This window comes from Gigantopelta aegis, chromosome 15 (assembly GCF_016097555.1).
Source record: "Gigantopelta aegis isolate Gae_Host chromosome 15, Gae_host_genome, whole genome shotgun sequence".
Lineage (NCBI taxonomy): Eukaryota > Metazoa > Mollusca > Gastropoda > Neomphalida > Peltospiridae > Gigantopelta > Gigantopelta aegis.
In genome coordinates this window covers 18088686-18112311 of record NC_054713.1, presented here as the reverse complement: position 1 = coordinate 18112311, position 23626 = coordinate 18088686, and the positions used below count along the sequence as shown (strand labels likewise).

The 23626-nt window shown below is 39.3% G+C and overlaps 1 long non-coding RNA gene across 1 annotated transcript in view; it reads right to left on the bottom strand.

The window, feature by feature from the left end:
- Positions 1-8452: 8452 nt before the first annotated feature.
- The window catches only part of LOC121389974, a 31252-nt gene continuing 16078 nt past the window's right edge, over positions 8453-23626 (bottom strand). The window contains exons 2-3 of the long non-coding RNA XR_005960132.1: positions 18588-18720; positions 8453-8534 (exon numbers count right to left, since the gene is read on the bottom strand). This is a non-coding gene — a long non-coding RNA (uncharacterized LOC121389974). The remainder of the gene's footprint in view (positions 8535-18587; positions 18721-23626) is intronic.

The following is a 23626-nucleotide window of genomic DNA, read 5'->3' as shown; positions in this document are numbered from 1 at the left end:
GGTGGTCTAGACTTCTGCGAGGAAAGTTTCTAGGCTGGTTCTTATCAAGCTACCACGGAAAATATATTACCAAAAAAAAAAGAAAAAAAAAAAAGAAGAAAAATGTCAAGCCCCGAATCCACCCCCTTCTGCAGACGCGTCCGAGATCGGGAATTTGCGAACGCGAACGCATGCGTTCTATGCCCAACAGTAGGACAAAAAAAGAAAAGAAAGAAAGAAAGAAAGAAAAAAGGAATAAGAAAAAAAAAAAAATAAGAAAAAAAAAAAATAATAATAATGTTTTACACCTCAAATGCGAAGCTGACGCCCCCCACCCTCAACCCCGAATCCTATGGCTATGCCAACCTGGTATTATTTCGACTGACAGAGTATTTATTCATCGACTGAGAGTAGCTTATGCATGATATATACACAGTCTTCAACAAGTTCAACACTCCATCATCAGTCTACATAAAGAAGTAATTACTTATCTTTCTTTGGAATAAAGTTGTACCCTGAATGTTCAGTTTGTAAAACTTTTAAAGCTGGTGGATTATCACTGACTGGGAGAGAATTTTTTTTTTTTTTTTTTTTTTTTTTTTTTTTTTAGGTTTAATACATTAATCCACTTCTTGTTACTTTCGGTTCGCAAATTATGAACTGAAAATCTGTAGATCCACAGTCGCTTTGACTTCTTGTTGCTCCGACAGCGTTAGCGCAAGTATTGGACATGTTATCATATTTTGCTTTGTGTTGCAACTGTTCAGGTTTCTTATTCTTTCTTTTGATTGTCTTTGTTTTCATGTTTGTTTTGCTATCCTTCCTTGTCGCCCTTCTCGTCTTCTTAACGCTTTTCTTTTTTCCACATGCTTCCGAGTCTTTCCTTTTCGTGTTCCCTGTTATCATATTTATAAAGTCCATGAAGGTATTGCTCGTTTTCTTTTTGTTGTTTGTTTTCGTATTGTCTTTCTTCTCACCTTTTCTTCCGGTACATTTTATATGTTTTGTTTCCATTGTTTTCTTATTCTTCATTGTGATGTTCCTTGCTTTCTTAGCGTTTTTGTTCGCTTTACACGCTTTCTTATTTTTCATTTTGAGATCCCTTGCTTTCGTACAGACCATGTTGGTATAGCTTTTTTTCGTTTGAACGTTGTTTGTTTTCGTATTATTTTTCTTCTCATCATCATTTCTTCCGATACATTGGATATTTTTTGTTTCCAATGTTTCGTTGATGTTCATTCTGATCTCCCTTGGTTTCTTAACGTTTTTGTTCGCTTTACACGCTTTCTTATTTTTCATTTTGAGATCCCTTGCTTTCGTACAGACCATGTTGGTATAGCTTTTTTTCGTTTGGCACATTTTTATTTCTGTATTGTTTTTCTTTCCATCATGTTTTGTGGTACCTTTCTTATTCTTCGTTTCATCGCATTTCGTGTTAAGCGTGTTGGCCATCTCATCCTTGACCTTCAGCTTCTTTCTTTTGTTCTTGTTTCTTCTCGAATTGTTAATTTTTAGATTCTTCAAGCACAAGATATTTGTTGTCATGATATTCATGCTTGCACTGTTTGTTACTTTTTTTTTTTTTGACTTCATTTTCTTATTAATGTCTCGTTCCATATCGCTCTTCTCGTTTGCTTTCATGTATTTAATGAATGATTTGCTTTGCACCATTCTGCTGAGGCATCGCGACACGTCCTTCGGTTTTCTTCCGCGACCACTGACATGATGGATATTGGCCGATCGAAGTAATTCGATCATGGCCGTATTGAAATATTGAACTGCTTTAACAATTTGTTTGAAAAACTTACTGCTATAGGCGAAACGAGTGCTCATGTTTAATAGATTTTTGTGTCCAAAGATAATTTATATTCTAAGAGTCAAACCGACTATCAACGGAATTCCTCCTGAATTCCATACATATTTATGGATCAGAAATACACACAGCATTGATCTATTAGTTTTATACACACGCTTCTGTAGGTTGTTGACGAAATCATCTTTGATAAACAAAATCCACAGAACGTCTTTACACACAGGGCTAAAGTTTCGTCAACAATCAGTATGACGTCATACCTAGCTACGTTCAAGCCGACCCACGCGTTCGGGTGTGCTCGGAAATTGATATTTCCGAATTATGATTATTATGATTGCGTTCGAGTTCCGTCAAAATAGTCAACAGTTATGTCACTAGCGGATCTTAGGGACCGCCCTACATTTGCGACAGTTATATTTATTATTATTATTATTATTATTATTTATTTATTTATTTATTTATTTATTTTTTTTTTTTTTTTTTTATTTTTTTTATTTTTTTAGTATTATTATTATTTTATTTTTTTTTACGTTGGAGAATCCGAGGAATCCATTCGGGAACGTTCGTGGCACCCCCTCCCCCCTAAATGGACTTTCTGGACCCTCCACTGTACGTAGACCTATCCCACTTACACATTTAGCTATTTTCCTAATTAATAAAACAAAGTATATTTAGCATAATAATAATTATAATAATAATAATAATTATAATAATAATAATAATAATAATAGGGCCTAATAATAATAATAATAATAATAATAATAATAATAAAACTTTTAAAAATAATTTTGCAATACCTCCAATTAAATTTTACAATATTTTATTATTTTATTGAATCAAATGTTTGACATTTTTGTAAATTATGAATTATTTCTTCTTTTTTTCAATTGAAAATGGCGCGAAATAGGTATTAAAATAGTGTCACACATTTTGTGCACCAATCGATTGTCATCGATGAAACATTTAAGTTGTATGCTTTATTTGTTATTAACAAAAACTGAGTTCAGATAAAAGTTTCGGGCCATTCTTCTAAATTCAAAAGGGGAATTTCGTTCGGTTAGCATTTTTAATTCATAGTTTACAAGTCGGAAATACGAGCTCCGGAGCTTTCGGACGCTATTTTCATGTCGAAAGTTGTCGAGTCGGTAATTACGGAAACACTCGAAGGCAGTATTAGCTTGAAACCATAAAACAAGTAAACGTGGATAAAATTTTGTTTTTGAAGTTTGTTTTGTTTAACGACACGACTAGAGCACATTGATTAATTAGTCATCGGCTATTCGATGTCAAACATTTGGTAATTCTGACTCGTAGTCAACAGAGGAAACCCGCTGAATTTTTCCATTAGCAGCAAGGGATCTTTTATATGCACTTTCCAACAGACAGGAAGGCACATACCACGGCCTTTGACGAGTTGCGGTACACTGGTTGAAACGAGAGAAAGAAAGAAAGAGAGAGAGAGAGAGAGAGAGAGAGAGAGAGAGAGAGAGAGAGAGAGAGAGAGAGAGAGAGAGACACACACACACACACACACACACACACACACACACACAATCAATTGAATGAATACGTGGTTCTAACACCTACCCCCCACCCACTGCGGGGCGGGGTGTAGCCCGAATACTCACCCGTTCGAGAGCTAGACGGACATTTGGACGGTTATGGTCGCTCTCAGCCGTTAGAGATAACTCTATAGCTGCCTACCACCGGACAGGCAAATATTCCCGTTCTAATACAACAGCATGTTACAACCTTATGTTTGACGTTATATACCATTACATTGATAATTTTCGTGTTCGCTGATAAATATTATCATATTATGGTCAGATCGTTAATAATATTAGGAAATGAAGTGCAATTGACAAGGAAAGACCGAGTCCCCAGGATTCTAAACCGGAATCTCCCAAAATGACAACTTATGGAATATCGTGATGAATTTTGTTAGTAACAGGTCTCCTTTCCCGGGGCAGGACGTAGCACAGTGGCCTGATGCGCGGTCGGTGTGGGATCGAACCCTGTCGTTGGGCCCATTGGACTATTTCTCGTTACAGCCAGTGCACCACGACTGGTATATCAAAGGCAAAGGTATCTGCTATCATGTCTGTGGGATGGTGTAAATAAAAGATCCCTTGCTACTAATGAAAATATATAGCGGGTTTCCTCTCTAAGACTATATGTCAGAATTACCATATGTTTGATATCCAATAGCCGTTAAACAAAACAAACTTTAAACGAAACAAACTTCGTATGGTATACTGGCTGGAACGAGGAATGGGGACCACCGACGTGGATCGATCGCAGACCGACCGCGCATCAGGAAAGTACTTTAACACTAAGTCCTCCACGAGTCCAAAATATTGGACCCGAAGACTTGAAGGTGAAACTCGACCCGGACCTGAGTACCCAAAACTTATACTAGATGATGATGAGAATCAGAGATTAAGGAATAAAATAAAATAGCATTATGCATCTTAATTCCAGCGCTGACCATGGATGTCAAATCATGCAATTGTATTGCATTTAGAAGTGTTGTGACGGACGGACGGCCAGTTTAAAAAGAGAAACAAGCGCATGATCATGTAATGATTGTGCAACTTATATCGTTGATTATTATCTACTGCTGAAAGTATTGTCCTACCTTGTCCATTACATTGTAGTTGCTCATTGTAAAAACAAAGAAAGAAAGAAATGTTTTATTTAACGACGCACTCAACACATTGCATGCACGGTTATATGGCGTCAGACATATGGTCAAGGACCACACAGATATTGAGAGAGGAAACCCGCTGTCGCCACTTCATGGGCTACTCTTTTCGATTAGCAGCAAGGGATCTTTTATATACACCATCCCAGAGACAGGGCAGTACATACCACGGTCTCTGATATACCAGTTGTGGTGCACTGGCTGGAACGAGAAATAGCCCAATGGGCCCACCGACAGGGATCGATTTTCTCATTGTATTCCACCTTGTACGGGTACCCGAGTCCTATGAACGGACTCGAGTCTTGCTAGACTCGATCCGTGCACGAGTACTCAAGTACTCGTGGAGATCCTATTTACCACTGGGCTAAAAAAAAAAAAAAAAAGTAAAGTTTGTTTTATTTAACGACGCCACTAGAGCACATTGATTTTTTTTTATCTTATCATCGGCTATTGGACGTCAAACATATGGTCATTCTGACACTGTTTTTTTTTTAGAGGAAACCCGCTGTCGCCACATAGGCTACTCTTTTACGACAGGCAGCAAGGGATCTTTCATTTGCGCTTCCCACAGGCAGGTTAGCACAAACCATGGCCTTTGTTGAATCAGTTATGGATCACTGGTCGGTGCAAGTGGTTTACACCTACCCATTGAGCCTTGCGGAGCACTCATTCAGGATTTGAGGTCGGTATCTGGATTAAAAATCCCCATGCCTCGACTGGGATCCGAACCCAGTACCTACCAGCCTTTAGGCCGATGGCCTAACCACAACGCCACCGAGACCGGTCCACTGGGCTACGTCCCGTCCCTGATAAACGTGCTCATTTCCCAGTCTGGAGCTCCTCGCGGTAAGACGTGTTTGTTTCGCTTGTGCACACTGCACGTGCTTTCGTGTGCTCGGTTTGAGGATCCTTCACTTTTTCTTTTTTTTGTGTAAGCGAAATGAATGCGGCCATTGGAACTGATTAAACGCTGGAACTCTTCTCGTTTCGACAGTCTGCACCACCAGGTTGGATTCTTTTTTAGCGAGATTCCTTGCCCCCACGTCATTTCTCCGTTTGACTATGTTGACTCGTTGTCACGGGGATTCTATAATACCCGTAACTGAATAAAACACGATTGTCCAAATATCTCTCCTAACTGTATATCTATTAGATCTCTCTGTAACGGGCAGTTCAAAACCGCTTTGGCTCGTCTAGGTATATCAGAGAACGATCTTATATAAAGTATATATAATATAGCACGTTTAGTTCACTAGAAAACACAACAAAAACACAATACACTTTGGAATCTGTATTAACCTACGCTGACAAATGTACAGCCGCAGTAGTTAATTAATAACAACAATAATAACAACCCAGAACTGATCACTTAATTAGTTAATCTCTAGGTGTCTAGTTTACACAATATGCTAATCACTTCACCGTGACACAACACCCACACGTGTGATAATTGAGAAACGCTAACACACACACGTGTGATAATGGAGAAACGCTTCCAGGGGAACTTAATTAATAAAGGAATTACAACACTATTCCTAACTGGTTAATTTTTAATTAACCCTAACTACTCATTCAGTAACCTTGTAACACAGAATTAATACTGGTACCTATCACAATAAAGACAATAACCTACAGTTTACCTAGGTCCTCTAGGATGACTGGCTAAGCTTTATATATATATATATATCAGAACGGTGAGCCTACAGAATACTGCGTCAGATGACCGACAGCACCGTCCAATTAATATTGGTATAATACAGTATTAAAATATTTAAAGTCACATCAATCACATCAAGGTTATACACAGAGCAGAAAATATATATTTACCAAAGTCCCGTCTGAACTAATATAGATCGTTCAGTGGACGACGTCCGTGATCCCCTGGAGCCTTCCTAGTTCTCCCAGATATCTCTAAACCCTAGCTATTTATTCAAAACTCTCAGAGACAGCGAATATCTCCTGGGGGTACATCGCGGCACCGAATCCCTACAAGTGCTATTTCCACCGCGACCAAGCGGTATTTTTTTTCTCAGATCGTCAGACTTAATGTCGCCAGTTCGCTAGAGATTCCATGGTCGCGCGGAGGTATTACGTAACTACTGGCCACATGGCCTCCACACCTGCTCTGGGTGTGTATTAGGCGTACAGCTCGATGACCGTCGCGCAAAGGTATTACGTAACAAGTTGCCCACGGCCTTCTAAAACAATTAATATCGCCACAGGCGAAAACAAATTTAAGAGCATGTACCGTCACACTCGTTTTATTTCGTGACTCGTATGACGGCCATTCTGCAGAACGCCACGGTTGTTCGCGTTTAGTCTACATGTCCGAGCCAGTCCTAGCAGCACTGGAAGATTGACCGCCCCACTCTAAGAAGAAATAGGAAGCGGGGTCGGCCCTTACTACTCTTTTGTAGACTTTACTTTGTTTTATTGTGATACCATGTCGTATCCTCCGGAGTCGGGCCCGTCCACACCACTATACCAACCCATGACGACTGGACTATACCCTAGTCTGATTCTCTCTCTCGTTCAGACGGACCCGGCTTCTCAAGATCTGTATTTCAGCACAGCACTACACCTTCAACGTCTACTGACTGTCAATCTAGGGGTTTTCTTGACGGGGTGCAACCCATCTCGTCCCTACAAGCTGTGCACCCTAACGGCCGTAACGAGGTCACTCACGTGGACATATAGATCGGACTTTAAACTTTTAGACCTTCGTTCAAAAGTTTGTCTTAATTTTTTTTTTAAATTAATATTATTAAATAGTCCTATCCTCTCTTCTTTCTCTTATTTATTTTTGGACTGTCCTTCTAAAATGCTCCAAATTATATAAATATTCGACCGAGCAGTCAAATTTTTTTTTTTTTGACTCGTAATTTTAAATTCTATTAACTTTTTTTTACTAATTGCTATTTTCAAAATTCTGTCCATTTTCAACAATACCCCCCCCCCCCCCCCCCCCCCCCTTCCATCCCGAGTCAGGCCACCGATCTTATCTAAAAAAAAATATTTACCACCCGGATCTAATTTAGCTACCAAATTTAATGAGTAGAATTTTCTTTATTAATTATATTAATTAGAGATGCGCATCAAAATCTTAAAGGCCCACTATTTAATTTTTGGATGCAAATTTCAAAATTGTCCGCTTAATTGTTTTCTGTCCCGGGACAAGCCCCTGGCTATCCAGAGACAGGCCCCGGGACGGACATGCTCGAAACTCTAGTGGTATATGAGTATGTAAAAATTATTCGCACTCGCACTCATTTCAGATTCTCGATAATCGACGACCAAAACATGTCAGGCGAACGTAGCTAGATCTGTATAGTCACGGAAACCTGTCTACAAAGTAACTGAATGGGTCCACCGAGGAGCATCGATCTCACTTTCCATGGCACCTCACAAACTGAGGTGACAGTAAGAGGCTTTATTATCTCTGATTTGCATCCGATTCTGTGTTAACTGGAGTTCACGCTGTTAGAAACGTGCACGTTCAGTAATTAGGGTTGGGCTTAGATGGTTTCATTTTCGAATACGATGAGATACCGTGAATAGTGAACATTTAGAATGATGTGCTCTCAGTTAACTATAATAAATGAGAGAGGGAATATGAGAGAGAGAGAGAGAGAAAGGGGGTGGTGGTGGTGGTGAGAGCAGACAAATTCTCTCTCTCTCTCTCTCTCTCTCTCTCTCTCTCTCTCTCTCTCTCTCTCTCTATATATATATATATATATATATATATATATAGAGAGAGAGAGAGAGAGAGAGAGAGAGAGTGAGTGAGTGAGTGAGTGGCAGAGAGACAGAGAGATAGATGGATATATGTTGGTGGGGAGGGAGAGGTACTGTAGTACGAACCCAGTACCTGCCAGACTTCAAGTCGATAGCCGACTCACATCAACACTGAAGCCGTCGCTGACAAGATGAACATGCACAAAAAAGGACACAAGTACTATTGATATGTTTTCGATTTTATTGGGTATAACATCTTGAAAACCGGTTTATCAGATGAAGAATGCAATAAACAACGGATATCTGAAAAATTAAAGACAATAACATTACACAAGAACAAAGAAAGAAACTAAAGTAGTGTCGGAAATAGAATTAAAATGATTTTTGTAAATTATTTCTTTTATATTAAACTGACAAGTAAATATTTTGTAAATACCTATTTAATGATACTCTACCTAATTTAGCATTTACTTGTTTGGGCTCTCATTGATGTACAAGGTGGCGTTTACTCTTGAAATTGAAATAAAAATGTCAGTAAACAGATTTGTGACCGTTATTGGAACAGACTATAACACATTTTGATGACGTGTCAATTTCATTTACCCTTAAACAAACTTGTTATTTAAAACTGCAAGTTAACTGATTATTTTGAATTGCAGCATAAATTATTAATTATGACCAGCATATTTAGTGAATATAAATTCAATATAAGTACATTAGAAATTTACACAATCTTGCAACCACTTAAAGGTGCTATATTAGAAATTATATGTGAGCATTTTTTTGTGATAAAAATTCTCCAATAAAAATGTATTTTCTACTAGTAAATAAAATTATTTCCTATAATCATTTATGGGCATATTAAAGGTGTAGTCTTTAAATGTTAAAGCAAAATTTAATAAAAACATGATTTGCAATAGCTGTCATTATGCAACTTTGAGATAGCACCTTTAATACCGGTATAATAGATCACAAACTTAGAATGGTTCTTGACAGTTTTGCCCAAAAGTTACTTATAAATGTCTACAAATATTTTGTTTTGGAGAGGGATAGGGGTAAACCATCATCAGAAACAGTCCTTCACATATTGTAACAGTAATGAAATTGACAATGCATGTTGACTACAATTTTTTTATAGTCTGTTCCAATAAAGTGCACAAATCACCTGTTTACTAATATCTTTCTTTTAATTTCAAGAGTAAACACCACCACGTACATCAATGAGAGCCAAAACAAGTAAATGCTAATTTTGTTTATAACACCTAAGTATACATTTGGCAATCGAAATATAATTTTAAAAATTGCCTCAATGCATTTTACGCTCAGCGAGAGAGAGAGAGAGAGAGAGAGAGAGAGAGAGAGAGAGAGAGAGAGAGAGAGAGAGAGAGAGAGAGAGAGAGAGAGAGAGAGAGAGAGAGAGAGAGATACAGACAGACAGACAAACAGGGGGGGGGCAAAGAGAGAGAGACAGAGAAGCAAAGCGAGACAAATGAGAGAGGCAGAAAAGCAAAGATAGAGAGATGAGAGAGAGAGAGTGGGAGAGAGAGAGAGAGAGAGAGAGAGAGAGAGAGAGAGAGAGAGAGAGAGAGAGAGAGAGAGAGAGAGAGAGAGAGAGAGGGAGGGAGGAGGTATTGGAACAACCCGCCACACAGGCTACTTCTACCATAGTGATATACACGACTGTTTCCAGAAACATAGCAGATGGAAAAGCATACACAAGTTCAAAATATGAAATTGTTATAAATCAGCACGTGCTCGTACGGGTCATTACTTTTAGGAAACATTTTACAAAGATTAATTACTCAATAACCAAACAGTGATATTGTTGATGATATAAATGTGTTTAAAGGGACATTCCTGAGTTTGCTACAATTTTTAAGATGTTATCGACTAACAGAGACTTTTTAAATATATTTTTCTGCATAAAATATTAGTAGCTCTATATTAAACGTGTTTCTGATCGTTCTAATATGTGCACTAGGTTACATTTAATTTTATTTCCTAAAATATTGTTTTTTTTCGTACGTACGAAATTATTTGAAGACAACATCTAATTTGGGCTTCTTACAAATATTAAGACGACCACAAACACATTGAATATACAGACATTGATATTCTAAACAAGAAAATATATTTAATATGTAAGTTTAATCATAGAAATATTTTATTAGTCGGAAACATCTTACAATGCAGCAAACTCAGGAATGTCCCTTTAATTTTATTTTTCATACGTACGAAATTATTTGAAGACAAAATCCAGTTTGGGCTTCTCACAAATATTGAGACGACCAGAAACACATTGAATATACAGACACTGATATTCTAAACACGAAACTATATTTAACATGTAAGTTTAATCGTAGAAATATTTATTAGTCGGAAACATCTTACAATGCAGCACACTCAGGAATGTCCCTTTAAGAGGCTTTAGACAAACACAACATTATATGAAAACTTGAAGACGGACTAAAGGTAGATGACGTTAGCTGGATCAAAAACAGGTTTAGTCGAGTAACGATTAAGCTTTATAACGATTTTATACGCCACGAGTGACGAAACCGATTAGGAGAGTTAGCATCAAACCGTATTCAGATTAGCGTCATTAAATCGCAACAGTTGAGTAATGATATATTCGTCTTCGCTTTGCCCAGTGTGTTGCCACGTTTGACCGCTACTTCAAAAATATTAAGGGCTGAGTTTACAAAGCTTGTTTTTGTCTTACGCTTCATACAGTTACAATGATTAAACACATGCGTTTACGAAAAACAGTCAGCGTAAATTCGACCCTGTCTATTAGTCATCATAATTTCGATATCACAAACATACTCGACATGAAGGCGTGTGCATCTATAAATACGTTTTGCTAAACGAAAATCATAGACGTTCATATAGAAAAAAGGGTGATATTTAGTATTCAATATTTTTATTTCCAATTTTGCTGATGATGTTGAACTATTCGGCCATTAACAATTCCACTGTTGTAAATGCGGCATTGAAGGACGGTCTAGAAGTCACGATGAGTAACTCGTCCTTCGACAACGCATCCAGGGTTTCTCATAACAGGTAATCATTATTTTGTTTTGTTTAACGACACCACTAGAGCACATCGATTTATTAATCATCGGCTATTGGATGTCAAACATTTGATAAGGGCCGAGAGGAAGCACTCTACATTGTTCTATTAATAGCAAGGGATATTTTATATGCACCATCCTACAGACAGGATAGCACATACCAGTCGTGGTTGACTGGAACGAGAAATAACCCACTGGGATACGTCCCGCCCATAAATGAAAGGAAAGGAAAGGAGAATGTTTTGTTTAATGACGCACTCAGCACATTTTATTTACGGTTATATGGTGTCGGACATATGGTTAAGGACCACACAGCTATTGAGAGAGGAAATCCGCTGTCGCCACTTCATGGACTACTCTTTTCGATTAGCAGCAAGGGATCTTTTATATGCACTATCCCACAGACAGGATAACACATACCACGGTCTTTTATATACCAGTCGTGGTGCACTGGCTGAAACAAGAAATAGCCCAACGGAATTCGATCCCAGACCGATCGCGCAGCAAGCGAGTGCTGTACCACTGAGATACGTCCCGCCTCGCTCCTAAATGAGTGACAATGGGACAAACTATTTAACGACACCACTAGAGCACATTGATTTTTTTATCTTATCATCGGCTATTGAACGTCAAACATATGGTCATTCTGACACTGGTTTTTTTTTAGAGGAAACCCGCTGTCGCTACTCTTTTTACGACAGGCAGCAAGGGATCTTTTATTTGCGCTTCCCACAGGCAGGATAGCACAAACCATGGCCTTTGTTGAACCAGTTATGGATCACTGGTCGGTGAAAGTGGTTTTACACCTACCCATTGAGCCTTGCGGTGCACTCACTCAGGGTTTGGAGTCGGTATCTGGATTAAAAATTCCATGCCTCCACTGGGATCCGAACCCAGTACCTACCAGCCTGTAGACCGATGGCCTAACCACGACGCCACCGAGGTCAGACTATAACGGTTAATCGAATACCTGCCAAACACAATACAGATGTGAACCTAACAAGACTTGATCATCTTTCTCAAAACAAAAAGTATTGCTTATGAATGGAAATTAAGGAAATTATTTGTCACGCTTTGAGAGCGCGAGATGTATTCCGTAATCAGGCACGGCGCAGCAAGGTTGGGGTCAGGGTGTGTATGTCTCTAGCCCCCTTTCCAATAATTCTGAATAAAAAATATTATTGGTAGTAAATCTTAAAGGCAAAGATGCTAGAAATTGCATTTCAGGACATCCAGTTTTTACGGGGTGGGGGGTGGGTGGGTGGGGGCATACCCCCGAACCCCGTATAAACTTTACTTTGCTCCCTCGACCTCAGTCAGCATGGAAAGAGAAATGTCCGAAGGTATGGAAACGAGCAATAGTCCATGAAAAGGGCGCACCTGCCATATGCAAATGAGCCACATCACTAGAGGGGGTCCAGAGCGAAGTTCAGTAGCGAGTGTGTCCACCTTGAGCATTGATAACAGGCCTGGCACCGTCATCTCATTGAGGCCACTAAACGCTGGAGAAAGCGATGGTACGGGCTGTGAGGGTTGCTGGCTGGAACCTGTTTCGGAGATGCGTGGTTCGGATCCATGTGTATTGGCGAGGGGTTGTCACGGGTGGTCGGCCGCTACGGGGACGTTCCCTGACCTGATTGTTTTGTTAATATCGTTACCATAAGTGCCATATGGTGTTTCTGTGGACGTTGAATTGATGTCCGATGTCACGCTACGAGGTCCCAGATTCAAGTATCCCTATGACTCGCCATCTGTAATTTTCACTGAGGCGTGGCATGACGAAATTGCATCAAACAGTTCACTAATGGTGTTTTTCTGACTTCTGGACTTCTGAAGGCTGCACAGTGGCAATGATTTGCGACTGAATGTCTGGCCTTTTATGGTGAACACTGGACAGGATTTCTACCGAATATTCCATGTTTCTTGCACAAAGCATGCAATCGCTGCAACAACTGCTTGGTTGCATTTCTTTGGGCTGTTTCATGTACATTTTCTATGGTTTACATCCAACAATCCATTCACAAATTTATTACTCCATACAATCCATGTCACAATAACTTTTGTCTTTGAGTACACGCACACACACACACACACACACACACACACACACACACACACACACACACACACACACATATATATATATATATATATATATATATATATATATATATATATAGTTATACTATATACACATAGTTCAAGATATTTAGGGAAATATTAGTATCAGTTTCGGAAAATGATGTCGTTTCGTCGTCTCTAATTAGTTACGTATCAAAGTTTTGACATGGTCCTAGCTTGTTATTCATAAAAATAATATTTTGAATAATGTGGATAATAAAGAAATTATTACACTCGCGTATGAATGGTACTGATTTTATGAAACTCGCTTTCGCTCGGCATACAATAATAATATAATAATCCTGACACTCGTTTCGTAAAATCAGTACGACACACAGACTAGTATAATAATATCTCTCTCATAAATATATATATATATATATATATATATATATATATATATATATATATATATATACACACACACAGCGCTCTACCAACTGAGCTAATAGGGAAATTCCCACTAGCTACTGCCAGTACGAGCACTTTATACCAACACTACTACATATACGTGTTACATTTTATGTTATAGGGGCGGGACGTGGCCCAGTGGTACAGCGGTCGGTCTGGGATCGATCCCCGTCGGTGGGCCCATTGGGCCATTTCTCGCTCCAGCCAGTGCACCACGACTGGTATATCAAAGGCCGTGGTATGTACTACCCTGTCTGTGAAATGGTGCATATAAAAGATCCCTTGCTGCTAATCGAAAAGAGTAGCCCATGAAGTGGCGACAGCGGGTTTCCTCTCTCATTATCTGTGTGGTTCTTAGCCATATGTTTGACGCCATATAGCCGTAAATAAAATGTGTTGATTGCGTTGTTAAATAAAATATTGTTTAATATATATTATTACGGGGTGGTCAGCCGTAGCAACAATTAATATATTGTGAATTGAATTACAGCAGGTCATACGACGACGACGGCGCCATGTTGTATATTGTCTGCACCATCAGCTTCTACTGTCTCGGCATCGTTGCCTTCCTGATGTCCTACTTGTGCAAGAACAAGAGCGACTATGAAGACGAAATCGCTGTTTATTTGAAGTACTCCGCAAAGCAAGCGAAAGCCGTGAAAAATACCAAGGCTAGAAAAAAGCGCAGTTGGATGATTGCGAATGACTCTTGTGAGATGAAAGCCAAAAGTATGAAATGTCGGGTGAATGAAGGAAAACGTCGGGTTATCGGAAGTCTGGGAATACAGTCTCTCAACAGCGATGTGGAGATTTCTCGCAGACAGAATATTCGCCGTAATATCAGAAGTCACTCTCATGGAATACAGTCTCCCAACAGCGATGTAGAGATGCAGTCAAATCAGAATATTCGTCGTGATATCAGAAATCTTGGAATACAATATTCCAACAACGAGGTGGAGATCTCGCCAAGACAGAATATTCGTCATCATTCTTGTCCAAGGAAACAATGTCTGCATGCTACGAATGATTTTGATTTTCCAGCAGACAGTAAATTCGACAATACACCCGTCACAGAAGAGAATCTACGTCTGCTAGATGAAACGGTGCTGCCAGTAGTAGCTAAAGGACCACAGACCGATGTTGTCCAGACAGACACGGAGAACAGTTCTTCCCTGCTGTACGGCGCAAGACGAGCCGGTACGGCTAGTGTGGATGTCGTCAATGAGATTGAAAGGTCCAAGCAGAATCAAGCCCTAGTGGAAGACTTCTTCAGAAGTCAGATCCATCCTAAGACACATGGTTACCGGGAGACATCGGAATCAAAAGAACACTGCAGACTTATCCATGTACAACCAACAACAGGCCAGATGTCTCTAAGCGATAACGGTGAAGGGGATTCAGCAGAAATGTGCAAATCGTTTGACTGTGAAATGAATGAACCGAACCATATTGATTCGCAGAAAAATGCGGATTTAGAGAGGAGTGCGGAATGCAGCGGAAGTCAAGGAGATGAAGATGAACATGTTTTGAAAGCAATCTTCCCAGTTGAAAACTCTAGTAATAATCTGTTTGTGGTGAATGATTCACTTTAAAAAACACACCACAATGGGGACAGCCTTGAAAGAAGTGACCCACACCAGAATGAACAACAAATTAATTCCCTTTAAAACACCACCATGAGGTCCAACATAGCTTTGAAAGATGTGACCCAGACAACAATGAACAATAAACTGGTAAGATGTTGTTTTAGCTGTGACTGGACCTCTACTAGGAGCTGATATCACAGATTACGATAATCGTATGACTAAAACAAAGCAGACTTGATATGACATTTGACGCTTTAGATACTGAAGATACTTCGAAAGACTGTGAGGACAGAAATGGCGAAGCTGGTGCCAGTTATAGTACATGTAGTTTTGAAAAAAATTCTCGTTCCAGCCAGTGCTCCACAACTGGTGTAACAAAGGCCGTAGTATGTACTATCCTGTCCGTGGAATGGTGCATATAAAAGATCCCTTGCTGCTAATCAAAAAGAGTAGCCCAAGAAGTGGCGACAGCGGGTTTCGTCTCTTAATATCTGTATGGTTCTTAACCATATGTCTGATGCCATATAACCGTAAATAAAATGTGTTGAGTGAGTCGTTAAATAAACATTTCCTTCTTTTGAAAAAAGAAGCATTTAGACGGTATTATAGGTTTGTCGTCTGGTGTATACAAGTCTGGCAACACGAGTAAGGATTTAATTAGGAGACGCCATGCCACGTTTAAATAAGAATCACAGCACGTGTCATAGACATTGAACGATGTGCACTTCGATGAGCAGACGACGTCAAGCAGACGACGTTTTAACAGCACTACTGAAATCTCTAACAGTATCAAACTGCAGATGATTCTAAAATATCAACCTCCATAGAAATAAGTCGACGCTTATTACAGTATCACCGGCCTCGGTGGTGTAGTGGTTTAAGCCATCGGTCTTAAGGCTGATAGGTACTGGGTTCGGATCCCGGGACTTGCTCCCACCCAGAGTGGATTTAACAGCTCAATCGGTAGTAAGAAGCCCCTAAACCGACTTCTCTCTCAGTAGCCACTAACCACTAAACCCACGGTCCTGGACAGACGGCACAGATAGCTGAGGAATGTACCCAGGACAGCATACTTGATTCATGAATTGGACATAAGAACAAAAATAAGTATAAACAATACATCGTCGGAGGCAGAGCTTTCACAAGTTTACCCCATACAGCTTCAGGGACAAAGAGGATGCAAAACTCCAGCATTTCGTGTTCAAAAGCAAATGAAACGGTCAAAGTTAACAGGAGCATACACGTTGGCAGCTAAATAACTTTATCTCTGATCCGGAATTTTACTATCAAAACGAAAACCGTCCCTTGTGTACTCTGAAGGAAAATCCAATAGTATTCAATCGAAGCAGGACATAATTTCCATTTCGAAGTATGAAAACCACAAAATAGTCTCTGAGAACAGCTCTAATGGACAATACAGTTTAGGAATTTATTAAAGCTCGAATTTGAATATATGTACATACACAACACACACAAACACACACACACACACACACACACACACACACACACACACACAGAGAGAGAGAGAGAGAGAGAGAGAGAGAGAGAGAGAGAGAGAGAGAGAGAGAGAGAGAGAGAGAGAGAGAGAGAGAGAGAGAGTCTCTCTCACACACATACTCTCTCTCACTCTTTCTCTCACTCACGCGCAGACACACACACACACACACACACACACACACACACACACACATTGCTGTGATTGCTGTGTGGTCTATAATCCACATTTCTGGGATGCAAATGGACCAATCAGCGTCCTACATTTAAAAGCACCCCATGTTTGAAAATGTGTATTAGTTGTTTGAAATTAGTAATAAATTTTATTTTTGACATGAATTGCATCCGCTTTTGTTGTCCACAAGTCTGTTACACGAGACATTACTTTCCCTGACTTATTTTTGTAAACGGTGCGCGTACTGACTTCCTAGCAGCCGTCAAACGACTGACTGACTGACTGGTGGCTACTCCAAAATAGGAACGACAAAACCGTATCCCAATATCAAAATCGTATCTCCGCACAAGGCAGAGTCCAAGGGACGTTAAGCAAAATCGTGATCAGGTGCTCGTCCGTAGGAAAAGTTAAATGTTTGTTTTGTTTAACGACACCACTAGAGCACAGTAGTACCGGCTCTCCCCCCCAAAAATAGGAAAAGTTAAATGTTTGTTTTGTTTAACGACACCACTAGAGCACAGTAGTACAGGCTCTCCCCCCAAAAATAGGAACAGTTAAATTTTGTTTTGTTTAACGATACCACTAGAGCACAGTAGTACCGGCTCTCCCCCCCAAAATAGGAACAGTTAAAAGTTTGTTTTGTTTAACGACACCACTAGAGCACAGTAGTACTGGCTCTCCCTCCCAAAATAGGAAAAGTTAAAAGTTTGTTTTGTTTAACGACACCACTAGAGCACAGGAGTACCGGGTCTTCCCCCAAAATTAGGAAAAGTTAAAAGTTTGTTTTGTTTAACGACACCACTAGAGCACAGGAGTACCGGCTCTTCCCCCCAAATTAGGAAATGTTTAAAGTTTATTTTGTTTAACGACACCACTAGAGCACAGGGGGACCGACTCTCTCCAAAACATTTAAGATTAGTTCCAAAGTTCGGCTAACACAGTTTATTACAGGTGCCTTTGAACATACAACTGGCGTTGGGAATCGGTTGGAATTTCAAAATCGATCATCGGTTATAATCGATTTGTTTTATCCGATCAACTTTAGAAGGAAGGAAATGTTTTATTTAACGACGGACTCAACACATTTTATTTACGGTTATATGGCGTCAGACATATGGTTAAGGACCACACAAATATTGAGAATGAATGAATGAATGAATGAATGAATGAATGAATGAATGAATGAATGAGTGAATGAATGAGTGAATGAATGAATGAATGAATGTAATCACTGCTATGACTAGCTTAAACTAATGTATACTGATGGAAAGGATCCCACAGACAGCAACAAGAAATAATGACTGCATTAAAAATCAATTCATATTGTCAGAAGTTGACTGGAAACATATAGGCAGCACATTCAACACTACAGCCATTCAATTCCACATTACAACTTGGTATGAAATACAGACATTACTACGCTAGTAGTGAATTCAATACGGTCTAGAATTTGATGTGTTCCCTTATTTCTTTCCATCAGTATATAAATTACCAGTTTATGCAGCAGTGTTGTAAATGTCCACACATAGAGGGGTCGCTCAGTGGACCGCACGCTATCATGGCCATGAGACTGATACAAAACCCGCCTTTCTCCCGACACTCCTCTCTCTCCTGCATGGTGCTACCTGAAATACAGAATAAACTCAGCTAGTAAACATTCAGCACACACATTTTTTTCATTTTATGTGTCAGTAATATTACATATTTAAATATCAGTTGAAATGACAGAGAAAATAATCTTCAAATATATCACTTTAAACATACGAGTGTAAGAGTACTATATATGTATATATATATATATATATATATATATATATATATATATATATATATATATATATATATATATATATATAGTATTCTTATAACGAACCGAAATGAACCATGATAGTTAGTTCGTTATGGCAGTAGTTCCTTATACACATTTGCATACGTTGATTATTAATGTATAGGGAGATAAAACGGGACTTTGAGATCAGTTCGTTCTATGCAATTGTTCGTTGTAAACAATGAATGAATGAATGAATGTTTAACGACACTCCAGCACAAAAAAATACATCGGCTATTGGGTGTCAAACTATGGTAATGCAAACAAATACAGTGATGATCAACATCAATATAAAAATTCAAGATTTAAATAAAAGCAGTGTAAAGAACTGTGCAAAAATACTCAAAATTTAAACTTGTGCTGTATTGGCCATTCTCAAAGAAAATGTTACACCCCTGCACCACGGTGAGGTTACAGCAAAGCAGGGGTCGTTGTAAACAAGTCTGTTATAAGTGTACTTTGCTGTATATGACATGATGGGGCGTAACCTGACATGGCGTGGCATGGTGTGGCGTAGTGTGGCGTGGCGTTGCATTGTCTGGGGTATTTTAGCGTAACGTGGCCTGACTAGTATAGTGTGGCCTGACTAGTATAGTGTGGCGTGGTACAACGACGTAACGTGGCGTGATATAAGACACATGCCATGGCACGGTATGGGCTTTGTAAGGTATGGTACGGCACGGTATATAACCCGGTGCCTGTACAAAAAAAGTGCTCAAATTTTGTGTGGAACTAGTGTAGTCATGGAAGCTACCCGTCATCTCTGAAATGAGCAGCTTGACCCCCCCAATTTTTGTTCTGATTCACTTTAAGGGTGAGGGTTGGTAGTGTTGATATCCGTGGTGTTTATGTCGACTGATACTCTGATACAGGTAGGAGTTTTAGCCACATATATTACTGTTTTCGTCTGTGGGATTTAATTTGGTGGTATACACCCTATAACTGACATGTTGTTGTTTGTGAGGACAATTGCGTCGTCGAAAGAACGTGACAACTTAACGGAAACTAATTGTATGAGTGTCAAATTTGAAAGGTGAAATTCTATTACCCTAGTGCGATGTTCTTCACAGACATTGATGATGATCAAAACACATAGCTGCTCAGATGCTTTAAACACTGGGTGTCACTGTTCATTATACAGTTATAGTAGCTGGCTGTACGGTGTACTAAAGTTTGGTGTATTTTTAGCATGTTTTTATTAAAAACATTAAATAAAGAATAAATAAATAAATAGACTAGATTGGACTATATTCCTTCCCACAGGGAACGGCTTTTAAAAAAATATTATAGGATTTACTACAAGTTATTTATTTCTGAGACGATCGTTTTTTAAATTGCACACAAAAATAGTTGGGGGGTTTTTAAAATGTAATTTTCAAAACATTTTAACTTTTCTTCTTACGTCAAACCAAACTGAAATTATTTAAAAACAAAAAACAAAAACAAAACAAAACAAAAAAAACAAAAAACCCACGTTTTTGTAAGAGGATGGGACGGACTATAGACTAGACTGGACTGGACTATGTCTATTTCAGAATGACCAAATGTTTGACATCCAATAGTCGATGATTAATTAATCAATGTGCTCCAGTGATATCGTTAAACAAAACAAACTTTTTAAATGGTGACTATCATCGGCCAATACTAATAGTCACGTATATGAATAATTAAGGTCAAGGTGTACTTCGTATATCGTAATACGTAATGACAATGTGGTTATTGGACACTTTAGCAGACTTGATATAATGGCTTCTTTGTGTTCGAATGAAAGGCAAAAACACATCAGCTCTATCGGAAATATTACTTCCACTTGTTGTTGTTTAAAAAAATATATATATTAAACCATTAGAAAACGTGAGCCGTGGCATGCGCAAAACTCCTAATTTATCACGTAGCACGATGTTTAGTCAGATACTGGATACGGTAATCGGGGAGCAGCTGTCACCAGCAGAAATACAAAAAAAATATATATTAAAAAAAACATAGCCGCGCAGTTGATTTACTAAATGACACAACAAAGTTGCACATTTAAAATAAAAGTTGAAAAAAAAATCCAGCTATAACGAATCATTTCGCACTTGTAATCGATATTATGTCAAATTATAACTTGATTATGGCTAACGCTAGATTTTTTTTTTTTGGTTTCAATTATTATTTTTTAAAAGAACGTTTATTGATCCCCAAAATACAAATATGGTAGTGCCAGGGTTGGAAGGAAGGAAGGAAATGTTTTATTTAACGAGGCACTCAACATATTTTATTTACTGTTATATGGCGTCAGACATATGGTTAAGCACCACACAGATATTGAGAGAGAAAACCCGCTGTCGCCACTTCATGGGCTACTCTTTCCGATTAGCAGCAAGGGATCTTTCATATGCATCATCCCACATACAGGATAGCACATACTACGGCCTTTGATGTACCAGTCGTGGTGCATTGGCTGGAACGAGATATAGCCCAATGTGCCAGGATTGGAGACCCCAGTATCGCTAACTTCCAGCCATGTTGTAGGATAAATATTGTACAAGAATAATGTGCATACACACATGACAGGTCAGCGGGTTAGTGGTTAGTTGGTATTGGTTAATGAGAGAGAACTCTGTGGTTAGTTGGTATTGGTTAATGAGAGAGAACTCTGTGGTTAGTTGGTATTGGTTAATGAGAGAGAACTCTGTGGTTAGTTGGTATTGGTTAATGAAAGAGAACTCTGAAGACAGCGGGTTAGTGGTTAGTTGGCATTGGTTAATGACAGAGAGAACTCTGAAATCAGGGGGTTAGTGGTTAGTTGGTATTGGTTAATGAGAGAGAACTGTGAAAACAGCGGGTTAGTGGTTAGTTGGTATTGGTTAATGAGAGAAAACTGTGAAGACAGGGGTTAGTGGTTAGTTGGTATTGGTTAATGAGAGAAAACTATGAAGACAGCGGGTTAGTGGTTAGTTGGTGTTGGTTAATGAGAGAGAACTCTGAAGACAGAGGGTTAGTGGTTAGTTGGTGTTGGTTAATGAGAGAGAACTGTGAAGACAGCGGGTTAGTGGTTAGTTAGTATTGGTTAATGAGAGAGAACTGTGAAGACAGCGGGTTAGTGGTTAGTTGGTGATGGTTAATGAGAGAGAAATCTGAAGACAGCGGGTTAGTGGTTAGTGGGTATTGGTTAATGAGAGAGAACTGTGAAGACAGCGGGTTAGTGGTTAGTTGGTGTTGGTTAATGAGAGAAAACTGTGAAGACAGCGGGTTAGTGGTTAGTTGGTATTGGTTAATGAGAGAAAACTGTGAAGACAGCGGGTTAGTGGTTAGTTGGTATTGGTTAATGAGAGAAAACTGTGAAGACTGCGGGTTAGTGGTTAGTTGGTATTGGTTAATGAGAGAGAACTCTGAAGACAGCGGGTTAGTGATTAGTTGGTATTGGTTAATGAGAGAAAACAATGAAGATAGCGGGTTAGTGGTTAGTTGGTGTTGGTTAATGAGAGAGAACTGTGAAGACAGCAGGTTAGTGGTTAGTTAGTGTTGGTTAATGAGAGAGAACTGTGAAGACAGCGGGTTAGTGGTTAGTTGGTGTTGGTTAATGAGAGAGAACTGTGAAGACAGCGGGTTAGTGGTTAGTTGGTGTTGGTTAATGAGAGAGAACTGTGAAGACAGCGGGTTAGTGGTTAGTTGGTGTTTAATGAGAGAGAACTGTGAAGACAGCGGGTTAGTGGTTAGTTGAGGTTAATGAGAAGAACTGTGAAGACAGCGGGTTAGTGGTTAGTTGGTGTTGGTTAATGAGAGAGAACTGTGAAGACAGCGGGTTAGTGGTTAGTTGGTGTTGGTTAATGAGAGAGAACTGTGAAGACAGCGGGTTAGTGGTTAGTTTGGTTAATGGTTAATGAGAGAGAACTGTGAAGACAGCGGGTTAGTGGTTAGTTGGTGTTGGTTAATGAGAGAGAACTGTGAAGACAGCGGGTTAGTGGTTAGTTGGTGTTGGTTAATGAGAGAGAACTGTGAAGACAGCGGGTTAGTGGTTAGTTGGTGTTGGTTAATGAGAGAGAACTGTGAAGACAGCGGGTTAGTGGTTAGTTGGTATTGGTTAATGAGAGAGAACTGTGAAGACAGCGGGTTAGTGGTTAGTTGGTATTGGTTAATGAGAGAGAACTGTGAAGACAGCGGGTTAGTGGTTAGTTGGTATTGGTTAATGAGAGAGAACTGTGAAGACAGCGGGTTAGTGGTTAGTTGGTACTGGTTAATGAGAGAGAACTGTGAAGACAGCTGGTTAGTGGTTAGTTGGTATTGGTTAATGAGAGAGAACTCTGAAGACAGCGGGTTAGTGGTTAGTTGGTATTGGTTAATGAGAGAGAACTCTGAAGACAGCGGGTTAGTGGTTAGTTGGTATTGGTTAATGAGAGAGAACTGTGAAGACAGCGGGTTAGTGGCTAGTTTGGTATTTGTTAATGAGAGAGAACTGTGAAGACAGCGGGTTAGTGGTTAGTTGGTGTTGGTTAATGAGAGAGAACTGTGAAGACAGCGGGTTAGTGGCTAGTTTGGTATTTGTTAATGAGAGAGAACTGTGAAGACAGCGGGTTAGTGGTTAGTTGGTGTTGGTTAATGAGAGAGAACTGTGAAGACAGCTGGTTAGTGGTTAGTTGGTGTTGGTTAATGAGAGAAAACTGTGAAGACAGCGGGTTAGTGGTTAGTTGGTATTGGTTAATGAGAGAGAACTGTGAAGA